Source organism: Schistocerca nitens, chromosome 6, assembly GCF_023898315.1.
Source record: "Schistocerca nitens isolate TAMUIC-IGC-003100 chromosome 6, iqSchNite1.1, whole genome shotgun sequence".
Taxonomy (NCBI): domain Eukaryota; kingdom Metazoa; phylum Arthropoda; class Insecta; order Orthoptera; family Acrididae; genus Schistocerca; species Schistocerca nitens.
The window spans coordinates 528,672,992-528,690,356 of NC_064619.1; the positions used below are offsets into that span (position 1 = coordinate 528,672,992).

The 17,365-nt window shown below is 39.6% G+C and overlaps 1 protein-coding gene across 1 annotated transcript in view; it reads right to left on the bottom strand.

Moving 5' to 3' along the window:
• Positions 1-11,363: 11,363 nt before the first annotated feature.
• The window catches only part of LOC126262448 (uncharacterized), a 54,379-nt gene continuing 48,377 nt past the window's right edge, over positions 11,364-17,365 (bottom strand). The window contains exons 5-6 of the mRNA XM_049959101.1: positions 11,567-11,805; positions 11,364-11,481 (exon numbers count right to left, since the gene is read on the bottom strand). The gene's annotated coding sequence lies outside the window, so the exon portion shown is untranslated. The remainder of the gene's footprint in view (positions 11,482-11,566; positions 11,806-17,365) is intronic.

Here is a 17,365-nt window from a genome sequence, read left to right on the forward strand (position 1 = left end):
AGCCTGGGCCATTTGGATCCTTCCCATCAATGCACCAACTTTTCTGACTTGTGCACATCTGAACTCTCCCTACAATATATCATACATACCTGTAACCCATCCAGCATCAACTTTTGTTAGTCATTGTCCTTACCTACCTCTCCCCTTCCCTGTTCCCAGTGCAGCACTATTGAGCCCTCTATTCCACCAATGCACCCACACTCTTTCTACTTCTCTCCTTTTCAATTGCCCCCACCGCCACCCTCTTCCCCACCCCTACCTCCGAGCTGCTTCTCCCATCATGCACTGCTCCTCATAGTCTGGCTTTGGCAGCCAGAGACTGGGGTTTTTTGTGTGTGTGTGTGTGTGTGTGTGTGTGTGTGTGTGTGAGAGAGAGAGAGAGAGGGGGAGAGGGAGGGGGGGGTCTTTTGTCTTTTTGTTGTGTCTATCTGCAACTCAACATTTCCACTATATGAGCAGCAGCAACTATCGTTTTCATAGTACTGTCATTATTCCATCGTGGATTTTCCACTGTTTGACATTTCTTCATTAAATATTCATATGAAAACAACAATGAAACCAATATCCTGTACAAAATACAGTCCCTTCCGTACATCCTAGTTGTATGATACAATTATGGCATTTTGCCAGCTTCTTTGTATATTTATCTCTCCCACTCTCTAGTTTTTATCATACAAAAGCTGTCATCACTAAGTAGTCCCACATCTGCAGGATCAGCTTCAGGTACATATGTGTAGTACTGCAGAGATTGTGTATAATTTCTGCTAAATAGAAGCAGTTGCATCAACACTGGGAACAAATCAAACAATTTCTCACTGTAACTGACTCATGTCATGTTTGTTATATAAAACCATTTTTATATAAAACCACCCATATAAATTCCTGTAATCACCATTGCCAAAGAAACAAAAAAAGGCCAAAGCTGTTGGAATATGAAAGGGATGCAGGACAGGAGTGACAAAGAAAGGAGCTCAAACCCCTTGAGTGTAAAATAAATGGACTGCAAACACCTTCACTACCCTCCTTCCACCTTCACCTCCAATGACAATGTCACTGGGTATTAAATTCTAATCTCTGTTCCATCTTGGTTCTTCAGTGGCATTCTGATAAAGGAGGCCTGAACACCATTCACATAACAGGGTAAAGATATGCACCCCAACACAAAATACAATGCAGATGGGGAAAAGTGTGTATAGCAGCTCTATGCTGGTGACTGTTCTCACCAACATTTCAAAGTAAGTGAACAGCTGGAATTAGAATCTGATATCTGGATGCCAAGTCAAATGGACAATGCAACAACTAGTTATTAAAAATCAACAATGACACAATTCAGGTAGAATGGTCAAACCGGTATCATATCATCCATAGTATCACTGTTCCTGAATATTCGGAAATGTTGTCTAGCTAAAAAAATTGAAACAATTATTGTTTGTTCCTATTCCAAAGATAATTTTTGATAACTTGTCCCCTTTCCAAATTTTGCCGTCATTGGTGACAAATGCATTGCACATTTGTTGTTAGTTTTGTGTTCCTTGGATCATTTGCATACTAAATTGTTATGACGTTGAAGGAGTTATTCTATATGCACATCACAAAATTATTTTGTAAATATTTGATCATTTACAAGTGGTGGCATATAAATAATGATACAGATATGAGTTGGTAATTCCTGCACACCATCTTGCACACATAACAATAAGAATATGGAATAGAAGGAATTGTGAAGGAGAAATGTGTTTCAGTTCACTTTCAACTTTTAGATTGTTGTCTGCCACACATTTTATAACAGGGTAAGAGATCAAAATTTTTGGTTGCAGCATTTTTACCCTTTTTGTGCTAAGTACAACTTAATATGGATTAAAAATGTCATTTTTTTCTTCAGGTATTGTAATTGTGTATATCATTGTCCCTTTTGAATTGTGGTGAGTTACTTACAGCAAACTTTGAGAGGGAAAAAAATATATTCTGAAACTATAGTCAAAAAGCCTAAATCTTTAAACAGATGTCTAAAAGACGATTGTAGATGAGCACCACATACTCTCACAGCACAGTTTTACCCAATGAAGACTTTCTTTCTTAAAGATGAGTTGCCCGTAACATTATTCCATATGACATTACATACATACACACATATCTAGCAATCACAGGGCCTGCAGACCACAATCAGCTTCCACAGACTGTCTCCATTCCTTTCTGTTTTGTGCTCAGTTCCTCCATGTGTCTTCAATCCCCAGGGCTGCCAGGTCCTCAACAGGTCATCCATCCAGTACTGCCTTGGTCATCCTATGCAACATCTAGTGTTTGGTTTCTCCTCAAGTGCCTTCTTCACTTGTCTTTCTTCTGACAAGTGGGCTACATGGCCCACCCACTGGATTCTTTTTCTGCAGCTTCCATTGGGTTGTTGGTTGTTGCATCTACAGATTGGTTTATTCATTTTTCCTCCTCCTCCATTCCCTTTTATCTAAGATGGTCTCCACATCTCCCTTATTACTCTTCTTTCAAATATGAATACTTTTTCCTTTTCTCGTTTAGTCATGCTCCAGTTTTCTGAACTGTAAATGACTACTGTCCATGTTACCCTGTGATGTTTCATCTTTGTGTTCGCTGTCTTCTTCTTAATTGCGTGAACTTCATTTTGTCTTGATTCACCTTTAGCCCAATCTTTTGCGTGTAGTTGTCCATTTTCTGACACCTCTCTTTCCATTTGTGGTATTATTCACTTAGTAGTACTATATCATCAGCATATGCAAGCCAATTGAAAATAACATTCATCTGTACTCTAGCACACATTGCCTACTACTCCCATATTACTTTCTCAGAGATAATATTGAACAGAACACATGAGAGAGCATTCCCTTGTCTGGGACCTATGTCAGTCTCAGACATTTCTGATTGTGACCCCTTTGAAATGCAATGCTGCTCTTCACCCACCCGTACAAGTTTGCACCATTCTCACTAGTTTCTCAGTGTTCTGAAGTCACAGTGCATTGTGTAGGCTGTTCCTATTCTGTCCCCCCTGCTGCTTTTTTCTTTTCAGAGTCTTTTGATTGCAACCTTCACATTTTCTTCTTGCAACCTTCACATCTTCTTCAGCGACTTCCCATTCTTCAGCTTTCCTTTCATCCTTGGTGTCTGCAGGTAACACCTCATCCGGGTCTGCTTGATTCAAAATTTCTGAGTATTCTTTCCATCTTTCTACAATTCTTTGTGTCATTTATCAAGTTGCCATTCTTATCTCTAATTAAAAGAGTTGGGCTCCGAACCCCACATTTCTGATTTTCAATGCACTGAAAAAATTATCTTGACTTCTTGATATGGATCTCTGCCTCAACTTGTTCTAACAAATGGATTAAATATATTCTCTTCTCTGTTCTCAGGATTCACTTGTCTCCCTTCTTAAGTTAGAAAAATGTTCTCTTTTCTGCTCATTCTCCCTGTCAGCCAGCCACTCTCCACCATCTTCCTTCTCTTGCCTGAAAGAGAGTGACATTGTTCAACAAAAATATGTCAGCTTTTTGGTTTGTCTCTCCTCAAGATTTGTAACGTTTCTAAACGCAAATGTGGCTGAACTAAGTTATTTTAGGAGTTCAAAAAAGGGCTTTTACCAGTTTATATTCTCATTAATATGGACACCAAAGAATTTTGAAGCTTCCATCCTATTTATTATTTCTTCACAATGTGTTAAATTTATCATTGGTGTAGTAACCCTCTCATGAACCATGGACCTTGCCGTTGGTGGGGAGGCTTTCGTGCCTCAGCGATACAGATAGCCATACTGTAGGTGCAACCACAATGGAGGGGTATCTGTTGAGATGCCAGACAAACATGTGGTTCCTGAAGAGGGGCATCAGCCTTTTCAGTGGTTGCAGGGGCAACAGTCTGGATGATTGACTGATCTGGCCCTGTAACACTAACCAAAACGGCCTTGCTGTTGTGGTACTGCGAATGGCTGAAAGCAAGGGGAAACTACAGCCGTAATTTTTCCTGAGGGCATGCAACTTTACTGTATGGTTACATGATGATGGCGTCCTCTTGGGTAAAATATTCCAGAGGTAAAATAGTCCCCCATTTGGATCTCCGGGAGGGGACTACTGAGGATGATGATGATATCAGGAGAAAGTAAACTGGCGTTCTACAGATCGGAGTGTGGAATGTCAGGTCCCTCAGTCGGGCAGGTAGGTCAGAAAATTTAAAAAGGGAAATGGATAGGTTAAAGTTAGATATCGTGGGAATTAGTGAAGTACGGTGGCAGGAGGAACAAGACTTCTGGTCAGGTGACTACAGGGTTATAAACACAAAATCAAATACGGTAGGTTTAATAATGAATAAAAAAAATAGGAGTGCTGATAAGCTACTACAAACAGCATAGTGAATGCATTATTGTGGCCAAGATAGACATGAAGCCCATGCCTACCACAGTAGTACAAGTTTATATGCCAACTAGCTCTGCAGATGATGAAGAGATTAATGAAATGTATTATGAGATAAAAGAAATTATTCAGATAGTGAAGGGAGACGAAAATTTAATAGTCATGGGTGACTGGAATTCGATAGTAGGAAAAGGAAGAGAAGGAAAAGTAGTAAGTGAATATGGAATGGGCGCAATGAATGAAAGAGGAAGCCGCCTGGCAGAATTTTGCACATAGCGTAACTTGATCATAGCTAACACTTGGTTCAAGAATCATGAAAGAGGGTTGTATAAGTGGAAGGGGCCTGCAGACACTGGAATGTTTCGGATAGATTATATAATGGTAAAACAGAGATTTACGAACCATGTTTTAAATTGTAAGACATTTCCAGGGGCAGATATGGACTCTGACCACAATCTGTTGGTTATGAACTGTAGATTAAAACTGAAGAAACTGCAAAAAGGTGGGAATTTAAGGAGATAGGACCTGGATAAACTGACAGAACCAGAGGTTGTAGAGAGTTTCTGGGAGAGCATTAGGGACCGATTGACAAGAATGGGGGAAAGAAATACAGTAGATGCAGAATGGGTAGCTTTGAGAGGTGGAATAGTGAAGGCAGCAGAGGATCAAGTAGGTAAAAAGACAAGGGCTAGTAGAAATCCTTGGGTAACTGAAGAAATACTGAATTTAATTGATGAAAGGAGAAAATATAAAAATGCAGTGAGTGAAGCAGGCAAAAAGGAATACAAATGTCTCAAAAATGAGATCGACAGGAAGTGCAAAATGGCTAAGCAGGGATGACTAGAGGACAAATGTAAGGACGTAGAGGCTTATCTCATGAGGGGTAAGAACATACTGCCTACAGGAAAATTAAAGAGACCTTTGGAGAAAAGAGAACCACTTGCATGAATATCAGGAGCTTAGATGGAAACCCAGTTCTAAGCAAAGAAGGGAAAGCAGAACGGTTGATGGAGTATATAGAGGGTCTATACAGGGGCGATGATCTTGAGGACAATATTATGCAAATGGCAGAGGAGGTAGATGAAGATGAAATGGGAGATATGATACTGCGTGAAGAGTTTGACAGAGCACTGAAAGACCTAAGTCAAAACAAGGCCCCGGGAATAGACAACATTCCATTAGAACTACTGACAGCCTTGGGAGAGCCAGGCCTAACAAAACTCTACCATCTGGTGAGCAAGATGTATGAGACAGGCAAAATTCCCTCAGACTTCAAGAAGAATAAAGTAATTCCAATCCCAAAGAAAGCAGGTGTTGACAGGTGTGAAAATTACTGAACTATCAGTTTAATAAGTCACAGCTGCAAAATACTTACACGAATTCTTTACAGATGAACGGAAAAACTGGTAGAAGCCGACCTTGGGGAAGATCAGTTTGGATTCCGTAGAAATGTTGGAACACTACGTTTCTAGCATTTGTAGACTAGAAATAGCTTTTGAGAATGTTGACTGGAATACTCTCTTTCAAATTCTGAAGGTGGCAGGGGTAAAATACAGAGAGTGAAAGGCTATTTACAATTTGTACAGAAACCAGATGGCAGTTATAAGAGTCGAGGGACATGAAAGGTAAGCAGTGGTTGGGAAGGTAGTGAGACAGCGTTGTGGCCCCTCCCCAATGCTATTCAATCTGTATATTGAGCAAGCAGTAAAGGAAACAAAAGAAAAGTTCAGAGTAGGTAGTAAAATCCATGGAGAAGAAATAAAAACCTTGTTGCCGATGACATTGTAATTCTGTCAGCGACAGCAAAGGACTTGGAAGAGCAGCTGAACGGAATGGACAGTGTCTTGAAAGGAGGATATAAGATGAACGTCAACAAAAGCAAAACGAGGATAATGGAATGTAGTCGAATTAAGTCGGGTGATGCTGAGGGAATTAGATTAGGAAATGAGACACTTAAAGTAGTAAAGGAGTTTTGCTATTTGGGGAGCAAAATAACTGATGATGGTCGATGTAGAGAAGATATAAAATGCAGACTGGCAATGGCAAAGAAAGCGTTTCTGAAGAAGAGAAATTTGTTAACATTGAGTATATATTTAAGTGTCAGGAAGTCGTTTCTGAAACTATTTGTATGGAGTGTAGCCATGGAAGTGAAACATGGACGATAAATAGTTAAGACAAGAAGAGAATAGAAGCTTTCGAAATGTGGTGCTACAGAAGAATGCTGAAGATTAGATGGGTAGATCACATAACTAATGAGGAGGTATTGAATAGAATTGCAGAGAAGAGAAATTTGTGACACAACTTAACTAGAAGAAGGGATCAGTTGGTAGGACATGTTCTGAGGCATCAAGGGATCACCAATTTGGTAATGGAGGGCAGCGTGGAGGGTAAAAATCGTAGAGGGAGACCAAGAGATGAATACACTAAGCAGATTCAGAAGGATGTAGGCTGCAGTAGGTACTGGGAGATGAAGAAGCTTGCACAGGATAGAGTAGCATGGAGAGCTGCATCAAACCAGTCTCAGGACTGAAGACCACAACAACAACATGGTAAAACTGCATGAGTTGCTCTTTCATTTGACATATCATTTATAACTGTAAGTTTACTGTAATAAATATTATAAAGCTTTAAAACCCCGATATCCATTTATAGATACCCTGTATATGTAACAACTTCTCCTTTTTATGTGTTAGATCTGCATCAATAAGCTGCTGTAATCTTTTATATGTAACTTATCTAAACCCATGGTTATGTGGTGCTTACAGGCACAGGATGTCTATCTTTTCAGATATCTCTGAATTTTCCAGACAAGAAGTTGTTCTACCTCATTACTCAGTCCGCTGATATTCCGATAAAATAAGATAACCTTACTTTTCTGTGCTTTATTAAGCATTTTGTGGGGCTCTTCTGTTATTTTAACTTCTTTCACAATAGTGTGCCTGAATCCCGATTCTAACCTGAAAAGGGTATCTCTCTGATACTGGTACCCACAGAGATCTTCCTTTGAGTGATGGTGGTCCTTCCATACATTTTCTACAATAAACACAGCCAGCTTATATTTCCCTGTCTTATTCAGGTGTAGGCCGTGTCTAGTATACAGCTATCTCCCAATTGTAGCAACAGGTGCTGCACTCATATGAGATTTCAGTCAGTCAGCAGCAGCCTGCTCAACTCAAGTGTTCACCGGCTCACAAACCCAGAACTGGTCATGGTGCTGAAGGATCTCCACAAAACTCAAATTTGTGTGTGTAACTGCTATTTCTGTTTCATCCGTGTCATCCCTAATGCTGCAATTTCTGTCTTTAGCCAGGGTTTTCCCTGCACCACCTTTTATAATAACCTGTTCCTCTTTGTCAAAATCTCTGCCTGAATTTCATATGTCCTCTGTCACTTGGAGAAGGCTAGAACTTGCTTTCACAGTATTTATGACCTGGTACCCCACTCCTTATCTGTCCTGTGCCATCTGGTTTACACCCCTGCCTTAGCTACTACTGAGCAGCAAAACTCTCTTCGTCCTCATCTCTTTTGGTAACGACCTACACTTAGTTTCTTTGCTGGAAATCTGCTGCACCCTACTGTGACGTACAGCCAGATGTGAGGCTCCTCCCCTCCTACTTCAGGTAACAAGTCAAATTTACATTAAACTATAAGATCAAATTTAGATGAAGTTGAAGAACTTTTGCCATTTCACCCATTGCGTATTACCTTTACCCAACAATCTTTCTCCCCTTCAACATATCTAGTTCAAATTTCTATCATCAATACAGTGTCCCATTACAACTGAATCTGGAAGCAGCAGTTTTCCTCAAAATGAGGTAGTTCGTTGTATCATTTGTGCAATGGCTGTGGGAAGACCAGTAGGCCACCATAACTTTAAAGACTAAGTGGCCCATTCATACAGCACCCATAGTACACCTATGATTAAATGACATAGTGATGGTTGAGTACAGGATAAACAAGCCATACAATCCAGAATGAGATTTTCACTCTGCAGCGGAGTGTGCGCTGATATGAAACTTCCTGGCAGATTAAAACTGTGTGCCCGACCGAGACTCGAACTCAGGACCTTTGCCTTTCGCGGGCAAGTTGGTAGAGCACTTGCCCGCGAAAGGCAAAGGTCCCGAGTTCGAGTCTTGGTCGGGCACACAGTTTTAATCTGCCAGGAAGTTTCAAGCCATACAATAATTTAAAATTAGGTAATGTTAATCTCACATGAAGTTTCATTTTTTCTAGAACCTTTAAATGGCTAGATTAACATCCAACCTATACAATATTGTAGCACATCCTTGTGAAGAATAATCCGATTTAATTGCCCTGTAGGGTGCATCAAGAAAATTTATCTCTGTAAACACCTCGTGAACTAAATATATTAATTTAACACTTTTCCACTTTCAGTAACACTCAATTAGTTTACCTATGAAAAAAATGTCTGTTTCAACATAAGTACTGTATCATCATTTGATGTGAACCTTGCCATGCAGCCACTTCTTCAGGCTTTGACCAAAAAGAAAAGTAGTCACTGGCCACAAATGGAGAAGCAATTCAGAATGAAGTTAATACAGCTTTCACAGCAGCAGTCCAAGATCGGTGATGACATTTTAGTGTGGTGGAAGAGAACTTTTCTCTTCGTAAAATGTGGACCTTTGTGTGAAAAGCATTATTCTCTCCTGGTTTTGTTCCCTTGCTTCCTCTGATTCTAAGGCTGTCACATTATATTTCTGTGTCCTGGGTTGGCGTCCTTTCACTGTATTAAATATTCTTGCTCGCGCCCATGCCCAGACTAGGAAGTGATCCATATCTATATTTGGACCTCTTAAACTCCTCACATCCAGTACGTCTGACTTGTGCCTTGCATCAATTTGTATGTGGTCGATCTGGTGCTGTCCATGTTACCGTACGTATTTCCTTGTATAGGAACAATGTGGAACCTACCACCATGTTTCTAGATGTTGCAAATAGTATCAACCTTCTCCTGTTGTCATTACTTACAGCATGTTTACTACAGATACTGACTTTCTACTGTGTGAACACATCGTAATCATCCCTAAAACTGGCAGCTAGCTCACTGCCACCATTTGTTGGTGTTTCTCTCCACCATTTGTTGGTGTTTCTCTTTGATTTCTGAAATGTAATGATGAAAGACTGTCACATTACTGTTGTGAAACCTCACAGAAACTTGTTGGAAGTACATTTAATTATGATCAACATTTATTGTAATGGATTCTGGGTCAGCAGTTAAGACACTGCACTCCCAGAACAAATTGAGTTGTCATACATAAAATATGTAACATGTGGTCTTCATGCCCAAGATCTTGTTTTTTATGATTAACAAGCTGTCTAGGGATATTAAAGGTTGTCGATTATCATGGGCAGTTGCCTGGGTAGATGGGGGTGCAGAGAGGGCAGGGAAAGATGCACAAGGCAGGCAAGGAGAGGGTAGGGAGATGGTGTGAGGCAGATGACTCAATGGCTGCACAAGAGGAAAGGAGTTCAGAGGGTAGAGCATATACGAGGTACAGGGAGAGGAAAGGAGACTGTGAAGATTAAGGGAGGGACATGAAAGGAAGAGTGAAAGGGGTGGAGAGAGGAAGAGTGGTACAATACAGCACACAATATGGAAGGGCAAGGAGAGTTGGGAATGGAAGAGAGAGGAGAAAAGTTAAGTGACACAGTGGGAAATTTAACAGAGGTTTAGGCCAGGAGGATTATGAGAGCACAGCATAATCTACAGTGACAATTCCCACTCGTATAGTTCAGAGAAACTAGTAGGAGTATCTAAATGGCTTGCATAGTGAACCAGCTGTTGAAGTCATTTGTGTGGTGTGCTGCATGTTCAGCAGCTGGATGGTCAAGTCTGCACTTTGGCTGTGGGCTGTGGCCATGCATGTGAGTGCTGTGCCCACATAGAACACTGCTCAGTAATTTCACACATGGCCCTGTAGAGTACGAAAGGCCTGTGAATGGACTACGGTAGGTGGTGTGTGTGAGAGTATAGGACACCTTGACCACTAGGGAATGTGGGAGTATAGGACACGTTGACCACTAGGGAAGGATATATGGGGTTACAGGACTGGATTATTATATTGTTGCAATCCAGTCCTCTGCACCTCAATCTGTTCTTTTTTTCTATAGCCAGAGATGGCAGGTGCAAAGCACATTTATATCTTTTGGCCAGTGATGGTATTGAATAAACTTGTCTTCTTTTCATTCTCCCCTTCCCTTTCTTCAGTGCAGCGTTCTTGTATTCGACATATGATGCAGTGATTGAAAAACAAAAAATACTGTTTTACCGTTATGGACCACTTCTTCGTTCTACCTCTCGTGGCGTATTTGCTAATGACTCTTTTTGGAAGATCCTAAACTCTCATATGGGAATTATTCATATTTACAGCATGTGAACAAGAAATCTCTCTGTACTGACCTTGCTGTTTGCTTCACCTTCGACAAGTTTAAACAGAATTTACTCCACAGCAAACAGAGGCCAAATAAATGGCACAATTATCATGCCATTTTATGATTGGAATAGCATCGTCACCCCCCCCCCCCCCCCCCCAGCTCCACCCTCTTCCTTCATGTTTGAGTCCATCATTTTCAGGCCATTACTTTTCCTCTAATTAGTTGGTTCTCTCTGACTTACCCATGGAATGGCACCATTCGTTCATCAATAGAAACCATTTCTCGGTGAGCATGCTGCATACATGCTTTCCTAGTCATTGACACCAATGGTCTCACTTTTCACTGTCTGTCAGCTGTCTTTTCATTGTCACTGACATACTGGCAACAACCACCTTGAGGCACACCCTAGACTGTAGAACCGATCTCTGCCATTGGATATATAACATATTAGTTCCCAACATATCCTACACTTAAAAGAACCAAGAAGTGATATCACAGTGCTTGCAGCCCAGTACTTCTTGATTTCATCTGGGGTGGTGTTGAGAGATTTTTCTTGTGATAAAATGTTCCACATTTGTTTTTCAGCCATATTACTTTTAAAAAATCTTTATTTAAATGCTGACTGAAATATTCAAATGGTTTCTTAACTCCTGTAATGATAGAGTTTGCATCAGAACCTGTTGATGTCATGGAAGACAAGATACTGGATGAAAATCTAGAACAGAAAGAACAGAATCAATATTATTGCTATGAAATAATTAACACTAATGCCTATTAGAGATACTAAAAAAAATACATACTCTGTTCTCTGGTGGCAATGTCATGTTGGATCTCTAAAAGATGGAGTTTCAATAGCTCATGTTGGCACTATTGAACATTCATTGTCTGAAATATCTTCTTCAGATGCTGTTAATTGTGATCCCTGAATGTGAACTTAAGCAGCAGCATCAATTTCTATATCACAATTATCAGCATCAAAGACCTCATACCAGCATCAAACACCTCAGCCAGAAGTTGATCAATTTTTGAATCAGAAGACCTGTTAGTAATATTTGGGTTATCATTTTTAATACACATTCCAATGTTTTAATTGTACTGGAAGCATCAGAAATGCCCATTAAATTATGGAAGCACTCAAATACATACTAGAAATAATAAAATAACACTGAAATTGCGAATGAACACTGTTAGATGGAATCAGCTGCAATCTGCTCAGAGGTATATGAAATGTAGTCGCAAAGATTCCCTTATCATGTATACCACATTTTATGCACTATAAGACACGCCTTAATTTTTAAGATTTTTTAAAAAAATAATGTTTTAACCATTTTTATTATTAGACTGCAAATCAGGCTAAAAAAAATTCTTGGTTTACAAACCGAACTGACAGTTAAAAATCACTGAAAATCAAACTGGCCTTTAAAAATCCCTGAAAATTTTCATCTGAACCACCTCCTCCTCCTCCTTCTTCTTCTTCTTCCTCCTCAACATCATCATCATTGTCCTCTTCATACACAGAATGTCCTTCACGGCCATCAATAGCATTACTTAGGCTGCACTTCTTGAAAGATGTAACAATAACGTCTTCTTTCACTCTAGACCACAAATGTGTTATCCACTGACACACTTGTTTGATTGTAGCTCATTTTAAAACTCCCTTTGGCATGAATTCAAGTTGGGTTTCATCCATCATCCAATTGCTCCTTTCCTCTCCTGTATACACTTTAAACGGTTTACTTTTGAGACATCAAGAGATTGCAGTTGTGAAGTAAGTCCTCCCTATTTCCCTGTCACAGTTTCTCTTTCACAGAATTTTTCAAATAACTACTAAACTGATCTAGCACAAGAAGAGAAATATTCTTTAATAGAGCACCTTTCCTTCCCTCCACACCCTATTAACCCATAATTTCATACCAGTCTCATCCATCCAACCCTTGTCATGTGTGTGAACACCGCCACCTGGCAGTATTTTGGAAGGTTCTGGCATTGTTTTGCACTTGAAAATGATCATTGGATTAAGTTTAGTACCGCAGCACAACATGAAAGGACAACAGTGGAGTGCACTTTTTTATGTCCACATGCTTTTATAATTACAGTTTTAGAACCATTTATGGCAACAGTTCTGTTATGTAGCACGTCAAATGTCAAAGGAGTTTCGTCCATATTCGCTATTGACTTAGTTCCACACTGGTTTTCTCTTGATGTTGAATAATAAAGTGATGGAAAGATAATGTTTCCTCTTCACACTCTTGCAGCACTGTCTTAGAAATTTTGGTTTTGGTTCACATGCTAAGTCCATGACGCTTTATAAAACTGTAGCACCAACTCCACCCTTAAAATCTGTTAAGTTCCGCTGTAGTGCTAGCTTATGAGTGTGTATTTGACTCATTTTTGTACTAATTCTAATGCCATTTTGACGGTGTCCATGAATCCATTTCAATATGTCATCTTCTAGTTTTGGCATTCAATCTTCTATTCAAACATTTTTTTTTCTTCAGTTCTTTACTAGCCCACCAATCACAATTTTCGTTGATGGAGGACCGAAATGTTGCTCAGCTGCTCGGTTTCCATGTTCTTCTGCATATGCTATTACGTTTAATTTACAGCTCACATCATATGAATCTCATTTTTTTTTTCATTACAAAACTAGCTACTAATAAAAATATTGGACTGTTACCCATAACACACATAATTTTCAATTCAAGTTCACTGGCACCATAGACTATAATGACACATCATAGGCTAGATAGTTTTCTAGGTTTGTGATGGTGGAGTGGGACAGAGACAGTGTTAACAAGCTTTTGAATCCTCGCAAGTTATGTTCATCGCATCGGTGCACTGCTGCTGCCAGTTGAATCCGATGTTGCCAGATAGAGATAGGTTTCCTGCAGCATCGAAATTATGGCCATTTTTAAGACTGGAGGGGGAAATTTTAAATCAAACAATGGACATTTTTATATAAATTTTTGAGTATAAGACACACCTGAATTATGGAGGCAATTTTTTGAACAAAACAGTGCATCTAATAGTCCGTAAAATATGATATGATACCTCTTATAAAATATCATTTTGGAAACGAAAATCATATTTCACATCACTTTCTTTGGTAGAATTATAGTCAGAGCACTGTTAACAACATTTTAGTACTGCTTTAAAAACAAACGATGAATTAACAATACTAATCTTTCTTTCTTTCTTTAAGCCACGCTTCAAATCTAAGATACAATTGGCGTTGTTACAAAAAATGGCACACAATATGAAAGAGCACAATCTGAATGAATGTACCATATATAATACAAAAGTTTGCAAGAGGGTAATGAAAGCAGAACATTATGCATCACAGAACTTTAACTATCTCATCTCGAAGTTCTTTGGTAGAATTCCAGATTAAAGCAGATGAAATAATGGTTTGCTCTCAATATTTACTGTATTTAAAATTCTTTATAGGAGAAAAGAACTACAACATGTATTTGTGCAATGAAGCATACACAATTCAAAGGGAGTTGAATGAAATGTTGAGATAACGAGTGTGTCCCATAAAGAATGTGGCAATCCTGTCCTTCCCCTCTATGTGCTGCTTGTGTGCAACATGTTCCAGTATTTTACTGCTTTAGGACAAAAGTCTATCAAGATCTCTGCAACCATCTTTTGCACTAAATAGTCTTGATCACCAAAACAATTCCAATATCACAGACCAAGAAGAAGAGCTTGTTGTGTGGAGTTTTTTTCCATGCATCTCTCTCAACACATAAGACGAGAAACATTGACCATCAAACATGTAACAATCTAGCTGATTAACTGGCATTGCCCAACGACTGCCGTTTTAGACAGAAACAGCAATCAGCTATATGTAAAGTGTAAAATAAATATAAATTTATTAACTTTTAATTTTAAAACTACAATATACAAATTATAATGTAAAATGTTTTACAAAATCACAATTATTGTACTATTCCTGAATCACCAGAGTTAACACCCTATTGCCAAGTCAACTCCTTTTGTCTACCCTTTACCTGTATTTGGTCCATGGCTTTATGTTCCTGGGAGGCATTGTCACTCTGTTAGGAGAGGCATGAGGGAGGGGGGGGGGGGGGGGGGATGGAGACACTGGTAATGTAGCCAATCAGCACAGAGTAACCAAAAACTACAAATTTGGCATATCTATTGGGAGGGGGAGGGCACTCAGAATGTTGCCAATGAATCCAGGATAACCAAAAGCTACAGATTTGGCACAATCATTGGTCATTTTCATTTTCAGCGATTGATACATCACCCTTTCCCAAACACCAGCATTTTTACCCTGGAGTTTCTCTTTCTGAACATCGACTTGGATGGTTTGAACTGATGTATCGTTTGGGTGGTCCATTCCCATGAAGTCAGTATTGCTGCTCCTTTGAGTACGATCTGTAGAACAATTTCCTAGGTTGTAGTTGCTATGGCCTAGTCTGATCTTTCTTTCTGCGACAAATATCTCTGTCTTGTTAGCGGACAAGAAATCAAATCCATGTAAACCGACATAACGCGTTTCATTATTTGAAACAACTTGCACCCTTGCTGTGTATTTATCTTTATCTTCATTTTCACCTTCATCTTGGCCTTGGCCAAGAATTAATTCTACATCAACTTCTCCATAGTTACGTAGCTTTCCATTTAATCCTCGCACTTTTAATAGTGGCGGTATCAATTTATCCCATTTATCTGTGACACACCACATTAATGAGATCTGTGCTCCTGTGTCAATAAGTAGTTTGATGTTTCTCCCACGATATACAGCACCTATCACGAAGTCATTTTCGGTCTGGTATAATTTTTGCTGGAACTAACAGGAATCACTGTCTCCAACAGGAGGCGGACGGAGTGGTGGCCCGTATGTCCCCGTACTCATTTAAAGATCTGGCAGACTGACTGTTTTTCGCATTACCTTTCTTCTTGTTGCGACAATCTCTCAAAACATGACCCTGCATCCCGCAGTGATAGCAAATTCAATTCTCTTTACAACCCTTACACTTGTGACCCAGCTTATTGCATCTGTAGCATTGGACTGTTGTGTTGAAAGCTCTGCATTCTTGTTTCTGCATCTCACTCGGTCGTCTTAGTGCTTCAACGAAACCAACAGCTGATTCTACTGCTTCCTGAAATGTTTTACATCGTGCCAATCTAACAGCTTTGCTTGCTTCCTCTCCGTGCAACCCATGAATGAATGTGTCCAAGGCGCTCTGGTCGGCTTCGAACAACTGAATGTGATTTTCATTTTCATCTTCTGCTAACTCTTTGAGCGTTGATGTTTCGAATTCTGCCGGCAAACTGCTCAATAGATTCGTCTCGTCGCATTGGCAAACTGTAAAGCTGCTCTCTGTAAAATCTGATTGCGTTTTTACATTTAAATCTCTGAACAACAACCGTTCTAAGCTCATTGTAATCTTCTGTTTTCATGCAAGTAGTCTCCGTGCTAATGAAATCTTGTGCTGCTCCCTGAATTTGGCAACCACTAGCTTATCATAATCTGTCTATGATCCTAACAGGGCAGCACCTTTAAGTTTACGAAAAAAACACCTTCACATCATCTTCAGGTTTACCGATAAACACTGCTACTGATGGCAATAATGGAAAATTCTTTATTGTAGTTGTACTGTACTGCATGAACTGTCATTTGACAAGTCTTTTGGAATGTTACGCTCGCTTCTTTCTGCTTTTAACTGCCGAATCTCTTCTTGCAGTTTATTAATAACAGTCTGTAGATCGACAACGTTACTCTGACTGAATTGTGACATTTCGTCTAATTTAACGTCAATGAGTCACTCAAATGTAAAATAAAAATCCATCACTGCCTTTTGTATTCCAGCCAAACTGGAGTGGACCAACCTGAATTCCAGTGTTGGATGTCCCCGCGTAGTCGGAAGACGTTCAAGTTGTGCTGCATCTCTTCAGGACTATAGATTTTCCATAATTATCCCACTTCTGACACCACTTCCTTAAGGGGGTTGTTTATGTTGTTGCCCCGGATGATAATTACACGAAATATTTGTCAGGATTTGTAAGCGGTGGGTTCTTGAGGTACGACAACACTGAGAAGTAAGTTTAAACAGTTTTACTAACAAAAGGCTGATTATAAAACACGCACACTACACGCACCCTTCTTCACTGTGTCTGAGATCCTCACAGCCGCTAATTACATTCGTATCGAAAGGCTCCACGGTGAGCTAAGAAAAAAAGACATTTACGCTGGAGGCTGCGACAGTTATCCGGTGTGCTGCGGATGGCGGCCAATCGCTTACTCCCTGCGTCACACTGCGGCCGGACGCATGTGTACTGACCAAGCAAATTGTCAGCATTCCAGATAGGTTGGCTGGCGAGCGCGAGTTATGTACTGTACGGCTGCGTGCAACCCGTAGACCCTTACAGTAAATATCATAAATTGAGGGTCACTTTCACATAATGTTTCAATGCTTAACACTTCCACAACCATGCAAAAAATGAAGTTGACATTTAAAAATGAAGCAGACTATCCACTGAAGAAATAAATTCTGTAAATACTTTAAAATAGTTTATTTACTAGAATTTTAAAGTAATACATAATTTAAGAAAAGGAATGACGAGCT